Consider the following 18,326-nt stretch of genomic DNA (forward strand, 5'->3'; position numbering starts at 1 on the left):
AACACAAGAAACACAAGCGTCCTCAAATATTTAATGCGCGTTTAATTTATGTAACAAAATTTAAGTAACTATTGAAAATATATTATTCCTTAACACGTGTTTAAATTTATTGAATATTTCTCAACATTTGAGATTTAAAATTGGTTACATCCTCACCCAGAAGGCAACCCACTTCCCATTATTTTTATATTCCCTACTTCCAATGCATTTAATTTAATTACTGACAATATATTAAAAAATACTGACAAGTTATGTAAAATACTACAAAATTATTTTAAATACTGGACAGTTTACTAAGAATACTAGACAATTATTTTAAATACTGTCTATTAATAAAATCACTATTGTTGCTCCAGTACAGCTGGTATAAATACAGATCCCTCCACAAGGTTTGAATGATTTCCAGTGGTTTGTAAACTGGCTAGATGGTTTTGTACAAATTACTTCGTAAGTATTTTATGGTGCTAAAGTACATAAGTGAAAGAGTAAGGAGTGTTGTGTTTACCAAGAGGCACAGCTGCAGCAGCAGCACCAGCAAAGGCACCTTCGGAAGGGACCGCGCGCAGCGCCCAATCCGCGCAGACGCACGCCGGGCAGCTCACTCACCGAGCACATCTGCAATCATAACACAATTATGTCAATAAATTATAGTATTTAATGTATAACAGGCATGTCAAACTTCAAGTATACTGTCCAGTATCAATACTGGCAAAGATCTAACACATACTTTCATTATTATTCAACTGAAAACAAACATATTATTATCTTTGAACATACAAAACTTGAAAACGTCTCAGATATATACCTAATATTATATAACTACTAGAAAAAAAAATCATATTTGAAAAAACTACAAAACTCGACGGGATTTGAACCCGAATAACCATTGGTATCGCGTTAATCTGTGCATTAACCAATTATATAGGAGGCTCGTAGCATAATTGGTTAATGCACAGATTGGCGCGACACCAATGGTTATACGGGTTCAAATCCCGACGAGTTTTATATTTTTTCAAATATGATTTTTCCAAGTGGGTATATATCTGAAGTGTTTTCAAGTTATGTATGTTCAATATATAGAATGTTACATTACCAAAATCTTGTGAATTATTCATTAAATAAAGGAAATGGTTTATTAAATATTATCTTTGACTGAGGACACTGATTCTGATTTTCATTCACAAATAAATATTCAATATCTCATCCGTTGGACTCATCGTCAAATTATTCTCCCACTACGCAGCAATAAGAGAAAATTACTCCTCAGTTTAAAGCGCGGAGATTTTCATTGTGTCTATCAAGTGATAAGACGTTGTTACGCGGGTTTCCTTAAGGTTGACTTTCAAGTAAGGACGGAAATAAAATTTGGAAAGGTAAATACTTCCCCAATATATATTGTGATTGTATTCCTGTTGCTCGTCAGTTTTTTAATCATTCCAGGTCATGCCAGTATCTCGTTGCTCTGCCGTGTACAGGCATGCAATTTAACGGCATTTCAGGACGCTGGAATCCGTTTTTCTCTTTCTAAATCATAATTATCTTGAAAAGGATCTTCACTCTCAGCATGATAAGAGGCTACTTGGTCCGTTTTCTTAACTCTTCGTTACTCACATACCGTCTCTGTTCTGGCAGAACACACTAACTGGAGAATACTAGTTTTGAGTAATTTGACTTTGAAGTTGTTAAAATGTTTGAAATAATGGTCTATCATGTGAGTTTATTAAGTAATCGTAAAAAGGATGACTTTAAAATAAAGAGTGTTTATTTATTAAGAAGGTTTCAAGACGGTAAAGTTTGAAATAAGGAACATTTTGGTAGTAACTCAATTTGGCATTTTTTCGAATTAGTGTTTTCTGCCAGAACGGTGACAAATTAGTCTCCGCCGCAAACATCTATTCTCGAAGCTCAGTATACGGTTGCTCTAGTAGTACTGTTTCGTGACTCGCTACCGTAAAGCATCACCATCAGAATGTAAGCCTTTCCTATACGGGTAACTAGCACTCATTGCAGAGTAATAATATCCCATGATATGCAACCAATGGCAGGTTTATGTATGTGAAGGCCCGACGCACCAACTGACTTTGGACCCCTCCCCACACGATAAAAAAATAAATCACATTTTTTTATCTAAAATTTATTATTATTGTAAAAGACTGTGCTGTTATTTGGAGGGATTTTATTATGCTTTGGGTAATATTGTTTACAGTGAGAAATACACATCTTTTTAATATTTTGGTAAGTATAGTTGTTTATTTGTATAACCGATTTGAACTAATTCAGGGCTCCCTATAAAACTTTATGATGAAAATAAAATCGACGCTGCATGCATTCCTATGTATTTAAAGCTGTCGACACTGTAGATCCCTAGATCCCTTGATCTTGGGCAGAGATATACAAGTAAAATATAGCTAAAGCCATAGCCGATGTCTGTATATGGCACAGACAGAAGAAGAGGACGGTTAATAATGAAAATATTAAAAAGAAATGTTATTATATTATTTTAGTGGCATTGTCTCAAGAAAAACACAAACTTCAGCGTTTATTTTTAGGCTGGGTAAACTCATCACGAATCAGTGTTTGATAAGGGAATTATGTTTCCGCAGTTGTGTTGTTCTTTGGTCCAAAATAATAATATTGTATACATAAATAACCATGTTAACAGTTGGGTTATAATAATATTTGCTATTAGTATATACCTACTATGAGATAATTTAGTCTAGATTCTTAGTAATTATTACAGGGGATGTCGTATTGTTATTTAGCCCATTTGTTTTGTCTTAGTAGGAAACAGTTTCATGTATACTAATCAGTATTAATAAATAATTACAAGATAAAAAGAACTTTTTATATACCAAGTTTTTAAATTTTCTGTTGAATCATATAAACTTGACAATCCTATGTATTAATAATTTAGGACAAATAACGCAATGGTCTACAAATCATTTTTTTGCTATTTTGCAACAAACAAATATAGAATACAGAAATGTCATTTTGATTTCCATAGTAACACACGTATATATTAATAATTTAGTTGCTAGGACCACCCCCTTAGCAACCAATAATAGTGGATTGGATTACGGATTTCTTCCGAAATAACTTTTCATACAAAACAGAATTAACTGAAAATGAATTCAATTCTACCTAAAGATGGCTAAAAGTATTAAAATAATGCATTGGCATCGTGTTCTAATATATTTTAAAAGTATCAAATATCTAGCTAGTCGGGAAGTTAGTTAAAAATCGATTGAAAGATTTGTACCGGACAAATAAGAATAAGAGCTAATAAAAACGTTGTAAAATAGTAAAATTATCCCACGAAATACTAAACAACACGATAAAACTACACAAAATATTTAATTCTGGCCATAAAGAAAATTAAATGCATAAAAGGAGGAATATAATTAACTGCACACTTACCTAAAAATTGTAATCGAGAATTTTTTTCAATATTACTTTAAATGCGAACATGTAAATGTCTCAATGTAATTAACTCTCTCGACTACCCCTTGTAGGAAAAAACAAGGGCTTGGTTATTTAAAAATACTGTATTTCGCCTTAATATTATTCATTCAATGTGAAACAGTATTACAATCCCCACGAACAAAAACATCGTTCTGATGGATTAGAAATATTTGAATACAAAATTTTCGTCTTATGTCTCATTTATTTGATTCAGAAATATAAAATATCAACGACAATTTTATTCAAAAGCTCCGCGTTAAAGAGCAAAGATAAAGCTGAGACCTGAAGCGTGTAAAATGGGCATTATTTAAATACAACCTCTCTTGGTTACATTTCGTTATGTAAGTTATATAAATCAGACGAATTATAAAATAAATCGCAAAAATGCGCACATTGGGAGCTTTTGGTGTAACGGCGGAAATGAAACAAAACGAGGGTGTTAATAATTATAATAAATGGAACGAAAAGATTTAAGGTGGGTTTATTTTACTTGAATTTCTTCGTTTGACATTTGACTTTGCGACTATGAGTGTGCCATTGAAAACGGCAGCAAGGTCTCTAGCCAAAATGCCGCCATTCATTATTAACCTAAAATTGAATGCGAATTTATTGAATACCTACCGACCTATTTTATTAGTCACTGTCTACTGATGGTTAGAGTATTTTCACGAAACATAGTCTCAAAATGCGAAATCACCAAACACACCGTCTAATGAAAATTAAGGAATTTTCACACAAAACCTGCTATCGAAAGGTGGTATTTTTAGGTATGTTAGGTATTAGGTTATTTGTTCTGTGCGATAAAACGCCAATACGATACAAAAATAGGAATAATAGGTAACCAGGATTTTGAATGCTTCCATTATTGCAACGTTTTTATTAGCTCATCTTCTTATTTGTCCGGTGGTTGTTTGTCCAGTACAAATCTTGCAATCGATTTTTAACTAACTTCCCGACTAGCTAGACATTTGAAACTTTTAGAATATATCAGAACACGATGCCAATGCATTCTTTTAATACTTTTGGCAATCTTTAAGTAGAATTTAATTTTTTTTTTTTAACATTTATAAAAAGCTGTGAATTAAATATACTATATAGATATACTAGGTAGGGAGATCTTCATCAAGCTGGTGATTGCCTCCGGTTGACGATGACGATGATGAAAATTTTGGAACACGTCGGAACAATATTTGTACCGAGCGGGAATTGAACTTGCATCCATCGCATTAATAGGTAACCAGGATTTTGAATGCTTCCATTATTGCAACGTTTTTATTAGCTCATCTTCTTATTTGTCCGGTGGTTGTTTGTCCAGTACAAATCTTGCAATCGATTTTTAACTAACTTCCCGACTAGCTAGACATTTGAAACTTTTAGAATATATCAGAACACGGTGCCAATGCATTCTTTTAATACTTTTGGCAATCTTTAAGTAGAATTGAATTCATTTTCAGTTAATTCTGTTTTGTATGAAAAGTTATTTAGGAAGAAGTCCGTAATCCAATCCACTATTATTGGTTGCTAAGTGGGTGGTCCTAGCAACTAAATTATTAATATATACGTGCGTTACTATGAAAATCAAAATGACATTTCAGTATTCTATATTTGTTTGTTTGTTTTTTATTTACTTCATATCAAGTACAAGTTTGAGCATAATAATTGAACAGAAAATTTAAAAACGTTGTATATAAAAAGTTCTTTTTATCTTGTAATTATTTTTTAAACCAAGATGTCGGCATTTCACAATGAATCGACTACATCATCTGCTTGACGGAAACCGCCACTGCCACTCAAAAGTTATAATATTCATGTTTTCGTTTGCTGTCCTTTATAATGTACTGCCTCCTAAGCAACGTATGGCCTGCCTACCCCCACGGGGCGTCACTGGAAAACGGCGTGCTAATAATGTTCTCTAACTAACTAGTTTTCTTGCTGTGCCTTCGACCGAAAGTTTAGCACTTATGTGCAGTTCGCTTTGTTGTGGTTTTTAGAAGCCATTCAATTTGAAAACATAATACACAAAAAAATTATAAGAACCTACATACAAATAAGTGATGTTGAATTATTCGTCAACAGAAGTGATTTCTAACCATTTCTCCGCTAAAAGCTACGTTGATTATTTTAACACCACAAACGTCCTTTATTACAAACACTTAAAAATTGTAATTCAAATTCATGTAACAATAATTACACACGTAGGAATTATGTGCAAGATCTTTGACATTCACACCAGTCATATTTAGGGATTACATCAGTGGTTATAGCTCCAAGTCATAACCAAAGCGCGGATAATATGGGCATTGAGAATGTACGCAGGTCTACTGTAAAAGCGATGAGATGCGGTAAGGTAATAGTCGATATACGAGCGGTTCTGAGTCACGATTAGTCACTGTGGACTTTTTGTATTCTGTAGAGAGTTGCATGCAGTCGACGGCAGTTCAACAGATACAAGCAGTAGTGGAGTGTTCAGGTGAAGGACGGATGTAACAAAACTGTTCCGGCCAAAACAGTGAGGATAACAACTTACAATATTCTACTGAAAGTAAAACATTATATCAACATCAGCCGGGGTCAATCCACTGCTGGGTGAAGGCCTCCTCTAGCTCCTTCCACTCTTATTGATTCCTAGTTCTACGCGCCACGTACATCCACCGAAATTTATGAGTTCGTATATCCAGCGAGTTTTAGGGCATTCTTGCGGTCGCTTAGTGCACCTTAGGCACCACTGAATGACGGCATTTATCCAGCGGTTGTCATGAACATATGCAAATGTACATCCAATTGCCAGTTTATTAGCTAAACGACATCTATCAAATCGCGTACTCTTTTTTGCAATGGTTTCTTTTGTTGTCTTTACGGGTTATGCCCAACATGCACCTTTCCATGTCACGTTACTTGATTTAAGACATAACTGTCGATTGCCAAAAAATAACGCAATTCGTTAAGCATTTAAAGATGTAAAAACTTCTAGTTAATTTCATCGCAATTAGATATGACGTACATAGCACGATTGGTAAAGCACATTGACGTAAGTCTAGTGAATGTAAGTTGTTGTCCAGCTGGATGACTAGCATAGATTGATTGAACACGTTATACAATATTAAACATGTTTTATTTTCAATTTTCATTTTTAGGGGATGTAAATCTAATCTTTTCGCCAGCCAAGGGCCCAGCCAACGAGGTCGGGTTAAAACTTGCGAGGGGGTGGCGCTGAATATTATGTCTTGCGTACCGAAATGAGTGATGGCTCGCTTAGTATTCCAAAAGTTTCCAGGGTGACACGAACTGGTGTTTATAAAAAAAATGTCTACCTTAAAGTAAGAACAGGCCATCGCGGAATGAAGGCATCGATCAAATGCTTCTCCGCGAAAAACTTTATAAGTAAAAATTTTGATATACGGCGATGTCGCAGAATGAATATTTTTCTTGTAAGTTTTTTTTGCATTTGCATGTTTATTACTCATAACGGTGTATAACAAAGTAGAAAGAAATACATTAAAAATAATACAATACAATAAAATTAATTTATTCATATATTTAGTGACATGGTCTCCTAGTTAGATTCTGTGATGCTCAAGTGCTTTGAATGGAGGGAGGTTTTGTGTGGAAAACACAGGGCTTGAGATTTGGTACCTTTGCGCCAAGTTTTTTTTAACATTTATAAAAAGCTGTGAATTAAATATACTATATAGATATACTAGGTAGGTAGATCTTCATCAAGCTGGTGATTGCCTCCGGTTGACGATGACGATGATGAAAATTTTTGAACACGTCGGAACAATATTTGTACCGAGCGGGAATTGAACTTGCATCCATCGCATTCCTTGAAATGTGCTCTATCAACAGTTGTAATATTAAACACGTCGACATTTATTTATTTGATTCTTTTAGATATCCATTTTGACGCCATTGAAATTATATATTTTTAGTATTAATATGTACTGTCGACCGATGTTACTTGATGGAATTTGAATTTAAATTCTAATGGATTGAGGTTTTGTACTATTCTATTACTGACATGTATTTACCTTTTGGTGAGTGTACATGATGCCCAAAGATGACGACAGGCAACATCCGGGTGACAAAAAACGACTCAAATAGGTACAAAACTTAAATCAATTAGAATTTTAATATATTTTTGTAAACGAACGCTATCTTGAAACGGTATAATATGAATTTCTTGCCATGTGAATGAATGAAAATCAACACCTGCAGGGCTATTCTAAAACGTTTCCGTTATTTTTATTGCTCTAAAATAACACGGAATTCTAAACACAGCGATTGTCTGCAATAATTGTTAGCACCGTTAGCACGTCTTTTTTAATTCCAAATGCATTGCATTGGAATCTCCAATTGAAAATTGAAAATTCTAATGGATATGGAATCAAGTATGTAAGACGTATTAACTTTAGTGTATTACTCAACGACTGACAGTTAACTTCCGAGGACAATTAACTACCTAATGACGACATAATATCATATTTTTGTCATTTTTTGATGATTTTGTATATGTTAGAATACTTACGGTACTTATTATTGAAAGTTTATAATATTTACTATTAATTTGCGATTATTCAATTTACATTTTGCTATTTCTAAACTTTTACCATTGTATGTTAATTAAAAAATGTTGTAATAATTATTATCGGCAAAATAATTACAAGATAAAAAAACTTTTCACATACAACGTTTTTAAATTTTCTGTTCAATTATTATGCTCAATATGCTCAAATTTGTACTTGATATGAAGTTAACAAACAAACAAATATAGAATACAGAAATATCATTTTGACATTTCATTTTGATTTCCATAGTAACGCACATATATATTAATAATTTAGTTGCTAGGACCACCCCCTTAGGAACCAATAATAGTCTTTTACTTTTTACGGATTTGTCTGAAATAACTTTCCATACAAAACAGAATTAACTGAAAATGAATTCAATTCTGCTTAAAGATGGCTAAAAGTATTAAAATAATGCATTGGCATCGTGTTCTGATATATTCTGAATGTTTCAAATGTCTAGCTAGTCGAGAAGTTAGTTAAAAATCGATTGCAAGATTTGTACTGGACAAACAACCACCGGACAAACAAGAATACGAGCTAATAAAAACGTTGTAAAAAATGGCAATAATTATGATTGCATAACGCGATGTTACGTCACTAATTAAAAGTTCGCAGCTGTCATTCTAATTTTCATAATATACATGACGATTTTACATAGGTCGACATTCTATGCATCTCATTTTTGTTCAAATAGATTGCTAATTATTGAGGTAGTTACTATTCGAGTAAATAGTTACTTATCTGATTTGGAAAATCCGTTTGAAATATCGCCATTCCTATAGCCTAAATAATCAAGCCGATTTAGAATAAAATAATAAAAAATGCGAAAAACATGTGGGTTTTATTATACAACTCCCGAGGGGTTTCATCCCCTGTTCATTCCATATGACTGACGTGGATCGGAAAAATTTTCAGCCTGTTTTTACCTTTTGGATAAATCATTAAAAAAGCTTTTCTTCCCCGGAAAACTTTTTCTCGTTCAGTGAAGGAGGCTTTCTCTTGTAGAAATAAATTAGCGATAAAAGAATAGCAAAGAGGGACCAATCGGTGAACTTTTACATATTTACTCAGATACCTACTTCTTCTTTTGAAACGTCGCAGCTTTTGAGCGCGAATTCTTGATTGGGCTTTGTCTTGTTTAAAATTGATCGATTTATTCCGATATAAAAATTCGACTTGTTATCTTTTGTCAGCGCATTAATCTCACGAACGATTCATAATATCAGGGGTGTTACGCTAAAAGGGAACAAGGAACATGGGTTGTCTATGTAGAAAGATTGTTTAGAAGAAGAAGAAGAATGAGGGATTCATAACATATGGGTCCGACCCAAAATTGAATCGATTTACATATTGAGTGGGTCACAAAATATTGTCAACATACTAAAAATAAGAAATATATACCAACATAATTTAAAATATATTTCGTGTTGAAAGTAACGGGTTTTAAGTATTCGCTGAAACTTTTTGTGACCACTCATCACATACTGTATTTATTTTATGTGTGAGTCAGCGTATTCATATCTAACTGTAACAAAAACCAAAAAGCGAAGCAGACTGCAGCCTGAAGGTCAGTGATGTCCAGTGAGGGTAGGCAGGCCATGAGTTACTGAAGGGCGACACAGCACGCGGCAAGCCAAGGTTTAAATGAATAAGTACTATAGTATTGTTATCAATACATAAATATAAGTAGTCTCTTTTTTATTATTACCGGTAGTCCCAGAAGTACCCGACCTGACGTATAGATAGCGGTTGTTTGAAAATAATGACCATGATAAAAAGTACCAACCTTGTAAAGCCTAAGTTTGAAGTTTGACGACGCTATGTTGTTCAGAAATTATTTGTCAGCCATCAACAGTGAACGCTCTCAGTGAATTTGTAAACATGGAAAAAACTGGTCATAGTTATGTGATACAATACTTTCATTTGAAAGGCTTCAGTCCAACCAATATCAAAGCGGCGCTAGATTCTCTTCTGGGAGTGTCTGCTTCTTTGTTTACAACAGTAACATATTGGGTGGCTGAGATTAAACGAAGCTGTACGAACTGCCAAGATGAACATCGCAGTGGTCGACCAAATGAGGTGACCACGCCAGAATTGGTGACGAAAATCCACAAAATGGTATTGGATGACCGTCGACTAAAATTGCGCGAGCTAGTAGGCATAGTAGGCATTTCAAAAAGTGATGTACATCACATATTGACTGAAAATTTGGACATGAGAAAACTGTGCGCAAGGTGGGTGAGGCGATTACTCACAATGGGACAAAAACAGCATCGTGAGGATGTTTCAATCGAGTGTTTGGCGAAGTTTCACAGCAATAAAGCAGAGTTTTTGCGTCTATTCATAACCATGGATGAAACATGAATCAATCACTTCACACCTGAGACGAAAGAACAGTCAAAACAATCGACTGAAAGGGGAGAATCGGCTCCAAAGAAGGCGAAGACAGTTCCATCTGCCGGCAAGGTCATGGCGTCAGTTTTTTTGGGATGCGCGTGGGATAATTTTCATTGATTATCTTCAGAAAGGAAAACCAATCAACGGAGTGTATTATGCAAACTTATTTTAGCGTTTGAGTGATGAAATCAAGAAAAAACAACCTTATTTGGCGAAAAAGAAAGTTTCGTTTCATCAGGACAATTCGTCAGTTCACACATCCGTTATCGCGATGGCCAAAATCAATGAGTTAAAGTTCGAATTGCTTCCTCACGCACCCTATTCGCCAGATTTAGCCCCCTCGGATTATTTTCTGTTTCCAAATTTGAAAAAATGACTGGTAAAAGATTTGCCAACAATGAAGAGGTGGAGTCTGCGGTTGATGGCTATTTTGAGGAGCTCGACGATTCTCACTATAAAGAGGGTATCGAAGCTATTGAACATCGCTGGGAAAAGTGTATCGACCTAAAAGGAGACTACGTAGAGAAATAAAAAAAAATCCCAAATTTTTTGTGTTTTCTTTGTTAGGTCGGGTACTTCTGGGACTACCCTCGTAACACAATATGCAACCGACCGGGGTGGGGTGTCTTACTTTTTTCAAAAAGATTTTTTCTATCGGATATAATATAATTTCTCAGAAGTGTTTTCAAAATTACGTATATTCAATAATACTTACAATTTTACATTATTAAATCTTGTGAATTATTTGCTGAATAAAAAAATAGTTAATTAAAAATTATTAGCAAGTTCAAGTAAGTTACAACAAAAAATCTTGGAGTAATCCGTGACGTCGGTGAGTAATTAAAGTACTTACTTACTTTGATTTAAAATACAAAAGCCGATCGCCAACAGTAGCTCAATTTGGAAAGCGCTTCAGAGAGTATTAAAAATCATTAGTTAACATTTTTCGCAATTAAGTATAATGTCTTTAGCGTAGTGATCATTTGGATGGGCGCGATACCCGAGAGATGCAGGCTCGATTCCTGCGGGGTTTCAAAAAGATTTTTTCTATTGGTTACAACATATTTTCTCAGAAGTGTTTTCAAAATTATGTATGTTCAATAATATGTTCTGTTTGTGATATTTTATAATATTTTTTGGGTCACAAAGTGTATGAAAAGGGTTAAGAAATTCTGGTTTAGGGTATCAACTTCAGCGTCTCAGCTTCTACAGAGCTTCATATCAACTTCAGAGAATATCAATATATAAGAGTTATTCCATGACGAAGTTACAACTATCTCTTGGTCTGAATTCGATCGCTAAATATCCATCCTTGGATGGTTTCAGAGAATGTGATAAATGTATCTTTTATATATTTTAATTTATGCGATATAAACAAAGCTACATCCTGTCTGTGGTTATAAAACATGTATCATATTAATACCGCTGTCTGACGTTGTCAAACCTTGCTCCCCCTCTGCCCCGGCAGTTTTAATAACAAAGTGGGCCGCGTCGATAAATCATGACGCAACAATAGGTTTCCATAATGTGAACATCCGTCGGCTTTGCGGCGCGTCCTGGAAAACGTCCACGCGCCGATTTCCCGGGAAACAGCGCTCTACGACAGGGTGTGAAACTATTATGACGTTTTATACAAACGTAGACGATAAAGAGTTCACCTTACCTGTTTTGTTACACCGGTTCTCAAACATATTATAAAAAAGGAGCGTTTATTCGAAAATGTGTTATTAAGTTTTAATTCATACATCTTTCAAGTAGACTGATTGTCTTTGATTTAAATTATATATTATACGTATATTATAAGCTGTGCTATAAATCTGTTATATTTAAAATTTGTTGTTAATATCAAGTTTCAAGCTGTTCAAGAAAGTGATATTTGGAGGTCAAGGTATAATGAGGAGCTGTACTCACTTTATAGAGGTGAAAAGATCACGTGGCATATGAAAATACAGAGACTGCGCTGGATCAACCAAGTCCATAGAATGCTGGAGGATATACCAACAAGGCGGGCTATGTACGCAACCTCCGATGGTAAGAAAAGACCTGAATGGCCTAAATTGAGATGGCTGGACTGCGCTACACGAGATTTAAAAATACTCGGTCAAAGTAGTGTCCATAAACTTCTACGTATGCAGTTCGACGTATCACACTTCACCATGAAATGTAGTATCGGAAGTATATGGCCGTATATTAAAGACCGTCCAACCTCTTCGGGTCGTATAGTACTGACATAAAATTCATGTCTAAATAAAACACGGTTCTTGTCGGTTTATAGGAAGCTAGTAGTAATCAAATTTTGAAAATAGCCGATATACTGGATTATTTGTTAGGTTAGGTTAGGTTTTCATTCTTGAATTCATAAATTATGCTAAAATCGGCTATGAAAATTGAATTAACGTTCATATTGAATTTAATACAGTTGGAAACCGTATAGTGTACGACAGGGTTAGCCAACCTTTTGGATACCATGCGCCAATTTTTTTCACAGACGAGTTCAGATGCGCCATACAACTCAGGCATCTTTTCTACCTTCTTACGTTCGCGGTTGGGGTTGGAAAATATGGATAGGGGTAGGATCTGCTTCGCTTGGGGGAGGAAAAGGAATAACGTAATCACGCAATTAATTTATTCCAGTTCAAAAAACCACACGTTTATTGGTGCACTAATCTACAATAATCAGAAATAACCTCTTGGACGAGAGGAAGATCGTTGTCGTGGACCCTGCTGATGGTGCTACAGCTGCCGGAGAGTCTCGATTGGTAAAGATAACTCTGTACCGCAGTTGTAGGATCTAATAAGAGAGAGAAAGCTTTGAGCGGGATGGAGCACTGAGAGCTTTTGAGCGTTTGGATTTCGCTAGTCTTTCAATGTTTGGTAATAAATTTGTTACTGAGAGCAGCAGAGAATAATTCTTAAAATTTGAATAAGTTATTCGCGACCTTGTTTTGCTTTTAATCAATTTCATGGATGAAAATGCTTGTTCACATCTGTATGTCAATCCAAAGCGACATATATAACTTTTTGCAAATTTGTCTTAGCTCTAGAAAATATTCACAGGGTTATATTTATGAACGCCAGAAATTAATTATGTCAGAAGTATTTTGACCTGGAAAAAGCTCATCAAATTTCATTTTCAATAATGTATTTGTTTTTAAATCAATCAAATCCATTTGTATGTTACTAGGCAAGGCATCTGCATTACATTTTTTTCACTACGTGAAAATGGGTTTATAATAATGCGAGCATTCACTTTCCAATATATTTGGTCAAATTGATATTATCTGCAGCACATTCATTCTGCTCTTTCAAGTATGGAAATTGACTCAAATCCTCATTTTCTAATTGAGAGATGAACAGTTGTATTTTAACTTTAAATGAACTGATGCTATTTAATAAGCTAGGAAATAATTTATTCTTGCCTTGTAGTTTTAAATTTAGATCATTGAGATGGTTAGTAATATCATACTCTCTTATATACACGCACTGTTTACATCATACAATTGTAAACTGATGAATTGTAAACTTGTAATTGTAAGCTGATAAAAAAATGGGACGAACTGGTGAGTAAGAAGGCTGTATGACTTGAACTGGGAGAAAATATGAAGATGGATTCAGTTATGGCGTTTATTTCAAAAGAATACGTAGGCGAGAAGATGCAATGCACCACTTGTAATCATCCAATGCGCCACGGCTTGACCACCACTGATACGGTCATTTCTTTCCGATAGAAGCCTCACGGTGAAATGTTTTACGTACACTTTACATCTAACCGGTCAAAGCAAACGGATCGTCCAGGATGGAGGAAGTTTATGAAGGAGGCCAAGACCCGCCAAGGGTTGTAGTGCCATAAATGATTATGATCAAGTTACAAGTTATTCATAAATATCAGTATCAGCAAACTTTTTTAGATTCGCGCATGCGCACAAAAAACAGTTAACAGGAACACATAGTATTAAAGGAAACTCACTGCGTACTATGTAGTAATAAAAGCTTTCTGTTTCCACCCTACCGAGTCATTACAGCTGTTGCTTATTGATTTATTTATTAGAATGGCTGTTTGAAATTCATGAAATCGTCTGTCATTAGGGGCAATTTGTCAGAGTGAATAATTTATTAACATTCGAAGTGTCAAATCAATGTAGAGTAGTTTTGTGGAAAGGTATAATTAAAAATAAAAAGGCGATTTCATTATTTTTCAATTGATGTAAAGTTCAAAACAAGTTAATTTGTAGAAATAACATTTACACAGTGGTTCGCGTACATGATATCGATCAGAAAAGTATATATTTTCAACTATTCTACTATTACTAAATGTATAAGTATTAAGTACGTACATGTATTCAGTAAATTTTATCATTTTTTTCCTAATATAACATTCGGTACACACAAAAATGGTGTGAGGAGGGGGGGGGGGGAGGGGGGCTTCGTTTCCATTTCTAAAAATTGTCCATATTAATAATTTATTGATTTTTTAGCTCGGCTGGAGGGTGGTGGCGTTAACAAAATATAGCTTCCGCATTTACCACGCGTTCTACTTTTAGTTTTCCGTCGCTTTAACTGCGGATCCCAGTACTTCCGGATACGTACCCCATACCCAGACACTCCAATTGTATGGAAAAAGTTTAAATTTCTAAATTATTGAATCGACATGTATAATTACGATATCAGATTGAATTAAATCGAGATTAAGATATATCTATATATATAAAACAAAGTCGGGTTAGTTACACCATTTATAACTCAAGAACGGCTGGACAGATTTTTATAATCTTTGTTTTGTTGGATTTGTCTTCGCCCGGAATAGCAGAATAACTATTAAAATATCGGATAAATGACGGAAAAAATAAATTATGAATAAAATTAATTTTCTCATACATTTTGACATTTTGAACAATGAACTCGCGCATTCGAAAATAAAAGAAAATCACAAAAAAAAAAAATCCATATACAACGCCATCTCTGATATATGACAGAAACCATAAACAAGAAACAAACAAACAAATGAAAGAATGATAGCCGAAATGTCTAACTGTCAATGGTGTAGTGTGCCCAACATTTCGTGCTTCATGTCAACAGCTCAATTTGCTTGAAAACGATACTCATTGGGATATGACAATCGCTGAAGCAATTATATCTACATCTCCAAATCAGATACGCACATTATTTGCTATCATTATTTCGACATGCTTCCCATCGAATCCACCTGAACTGTGAAACAAGTACAAGGATGACATGTCAGAAGACATTTTACATCGAATTCGTGTCAGTTCAGGGAATCTCGATCTCAAAGTGAATGAGGAGATACATAACCAGGCTTTGCTTTTGATCAAATATAATATATGTTACCTCATGTGCGGCAGTTTGTTAGTCAAGTTAGGGATGCCAACGCCACATCGTGGAATGAACGACGCTTTCAATCGAGAATTGGAACGTCAACGTGAATATGATCGAGATGCATTGAACCAATCAGTTCGAACGAATGTACCACTATTGAACCCCCAACAGAAAAAAGTGTACGATACATTAATGAAGGCAATTAATGATGGAAATGGTGGCTTATTTTTCCTTGACGCGCTCGGTGAAACTGGGAAGACATTCCTCATGTCATTGATTTTGGCGTGCGAGATCCGAAAATGCTGTAGCAGTTGCTTCTTCTGAAATAGCGGCCACGTTGCTAGAAGGATGCCGAATGCCTTATTCAAAGTTGAAATTGCCGTTAAACCTGCCAACGACTGAAAAACCGACATGCAACATTGTGAAATACTCAGTAATGGCCAAAGTTTTGTTAGCAAGTAAAATCATCACCTGGGATAAATGCACAATAGCGCACAAACGCGCATTGAAAGCACTCAATCGAACTATGAAAGATCTGCGCAATGACTCAAGAAGTTTTGAAGGCGCAGTGATTCTACTATCTGGCGATTTCCGCCAAACACTACCAGTCATTCCAAGATCGACCGCTACCGATGAAATAAATGCTTGCCTCAAATCATCGACTCTGTGGTGCTATGTGAAGAAACTTTAGCTGACGACAAACATGCAAGTTGTATTGCTAAACGATCCATCTGCCGAAGATTTCTCCAAGTAATAGCTGACTATCGGTAACGGCCGTGTTCATGTTGATGAATCGAACGGATTGATTTCGTTTCCGCTGAATTTTTGCAATTTCGTCTCAACTAAGGACGAACTCATCAACAAAGTGTTACCGAAACATCATTGCTAACCACAAAAATTACAATTGGTTGAGTGAACGAGCAGTCTTGCGGCAAAGAACAAAGATGTGGATCACTTAAACTTCATAATTCAAAATGAAATTGTTGGTCCACTGCATTCCTTAAAATCTATCGACTGTGTAACAAACGAAGACGAAGCAACCAACTATCCAACTAAATTTTTAAACTCATTGGATCTGCCTGGCTTGCCACCGCACAATTAACAACTGAAGGTTGCCACGTGAATTTCATTCTTTTTTTTTCTTTTGACCATGTCCGATCCTAATAGGATCATATGGGCCTCCACAGAGTAGAGGTATGTATTAACAGATTTTATTTTTACGAGAAATGGATGTCAGCCACTTGCTCAACGAATTATGACAATATTCTGACTCATGCACAAATTGAAAAACAATATATGAACTTGCCAGACCCAGGATTCGAGCCTGGGACCCTCGACACTATACACTGGCGCTTAATCCACGCGGTCGTCGTGGGTATACAGTGTGTACAGTTCAATGTAATTAAAATACTTTTCATTTTGATTTGATTTTTGCACATTTATTGAACTTATTCATTTTGTTTATTCATTTTAACTTAATAAAAAACTGAATATAATTCAGCTAATAAGTTAACACAAGTATATTGATTCTGAGGCGGTACGAAGTTCGCCGGGTCAGCTAGTTTTAAATAAAATGTAAAATATTGATAAACACATGGTGAATATTGCATAGCATAGAAGAGGAATCTTCTTTAGTGTCAAGTAAATATGATTTTAAGTCATGGTATTTCTATTTAATAAATTACGAATTTATGAAGACATATTATTGTTTCAGAAAATTTTATATATTGTATATCGTCATATTTTTATAAAATTACTATACGAAATCGATTTGTGAAGATTTAAACTCGATAGAGTTACTAGCAAAAAAGTTATATTCCCAAATTTTTAAAGAATATTTTTGGTACAAATCGGTTATAAGGAATACAGAGAAAAACACATTTTGAAAATACCCGATATACTGGATTATTTCTTAGTTTGGGTTAGTTTAGGTTAGGTTTGGTTGGGTTAGGTTGAGTTAGGTGAGGTTAAGTTAGGTTTGGTTAGGTTAACCTAACAAATAATCCAGTATATCGGCTATTTTCAAAATGTGTTTGCCGCTGTATTCCTCATAACCGAACTGTACCATATTTTTTTTATAGCGAATCCTCCTGAATGAAATGGAGGCCTAGACAGTATCAGTTAGAATGACAATGTTGGAAACGCAGAAATGGTGTTGAGGATTGATACGACTAAAGAAGCTCACATAATAAAACTACTATATTTTGACAACATGGTATATGATATTCCAAGAAGTACCAACTTCTGCATCTTATTATTCAAGGTAAGATATCTAGTACATAAGTGAAGCCCTGGTACAGGAAGAACGACTTGGCTCAAAAATCTCCAGTTTAGCACTCCTCCATCCCAACTCAAAGCTGCAGCAGACGGGACAAACATCTAATACCATCACCGACGTACGGTAGCGGAATATTATTGAATATTAATTGTTTAACTAATAACTTTTAAATACTGATGTCATAGATATATCCCATTAGTTAACTCCATTCAATTACAATACGTTACCATTGTTCCTAGAATGAACGATTTTACACCTCTTGAGTGTAGTATTTTTACAACGTTTTT

At 34.8% G+C, this 18,326-nt stretch overlaps 1 long non-coding RNA gene across 1 annotated transcript in view; it reads right to left on the reverse strand.

The window, feature by feature from the left end:
• Positions 1 to 504: 504 nt before the first annotated feature.
• LOC147070898 (uncharacterized) overlaps positions 505 to 18,326 on the reverse strand; it is an 88,767-nt gene continuing 70,945 nt past the window's right edge. Inside the window, exon 3 of the long non-coding RNA XR_015070911.1 lies at positions 505 to 615. This is a non-coding gene — a long non-coding RNA (uncharacterized LOC147070898). The remainder of the gene's footprint in view (positions 616 to 18,326) is intronic.

This window comes from Rhyacophila brunnea, unplaced genomic scaffold (genome assembly GCF_057557595.1).
Source record: "Rhyacophila brunnea isolate RB1 unplaced genomic scaffold, BYU_Rbru_1.0 scaffold_21, whole genome shotgun sequence".
Classification (NCBI taxonomy): domain Eukaryota; kingdom Metazoa; phylum Arthropoda; class Insecta; order Trichoptera; family Rhyacophilidae; genus Rhyacophila; species Rhyacophila brunnea.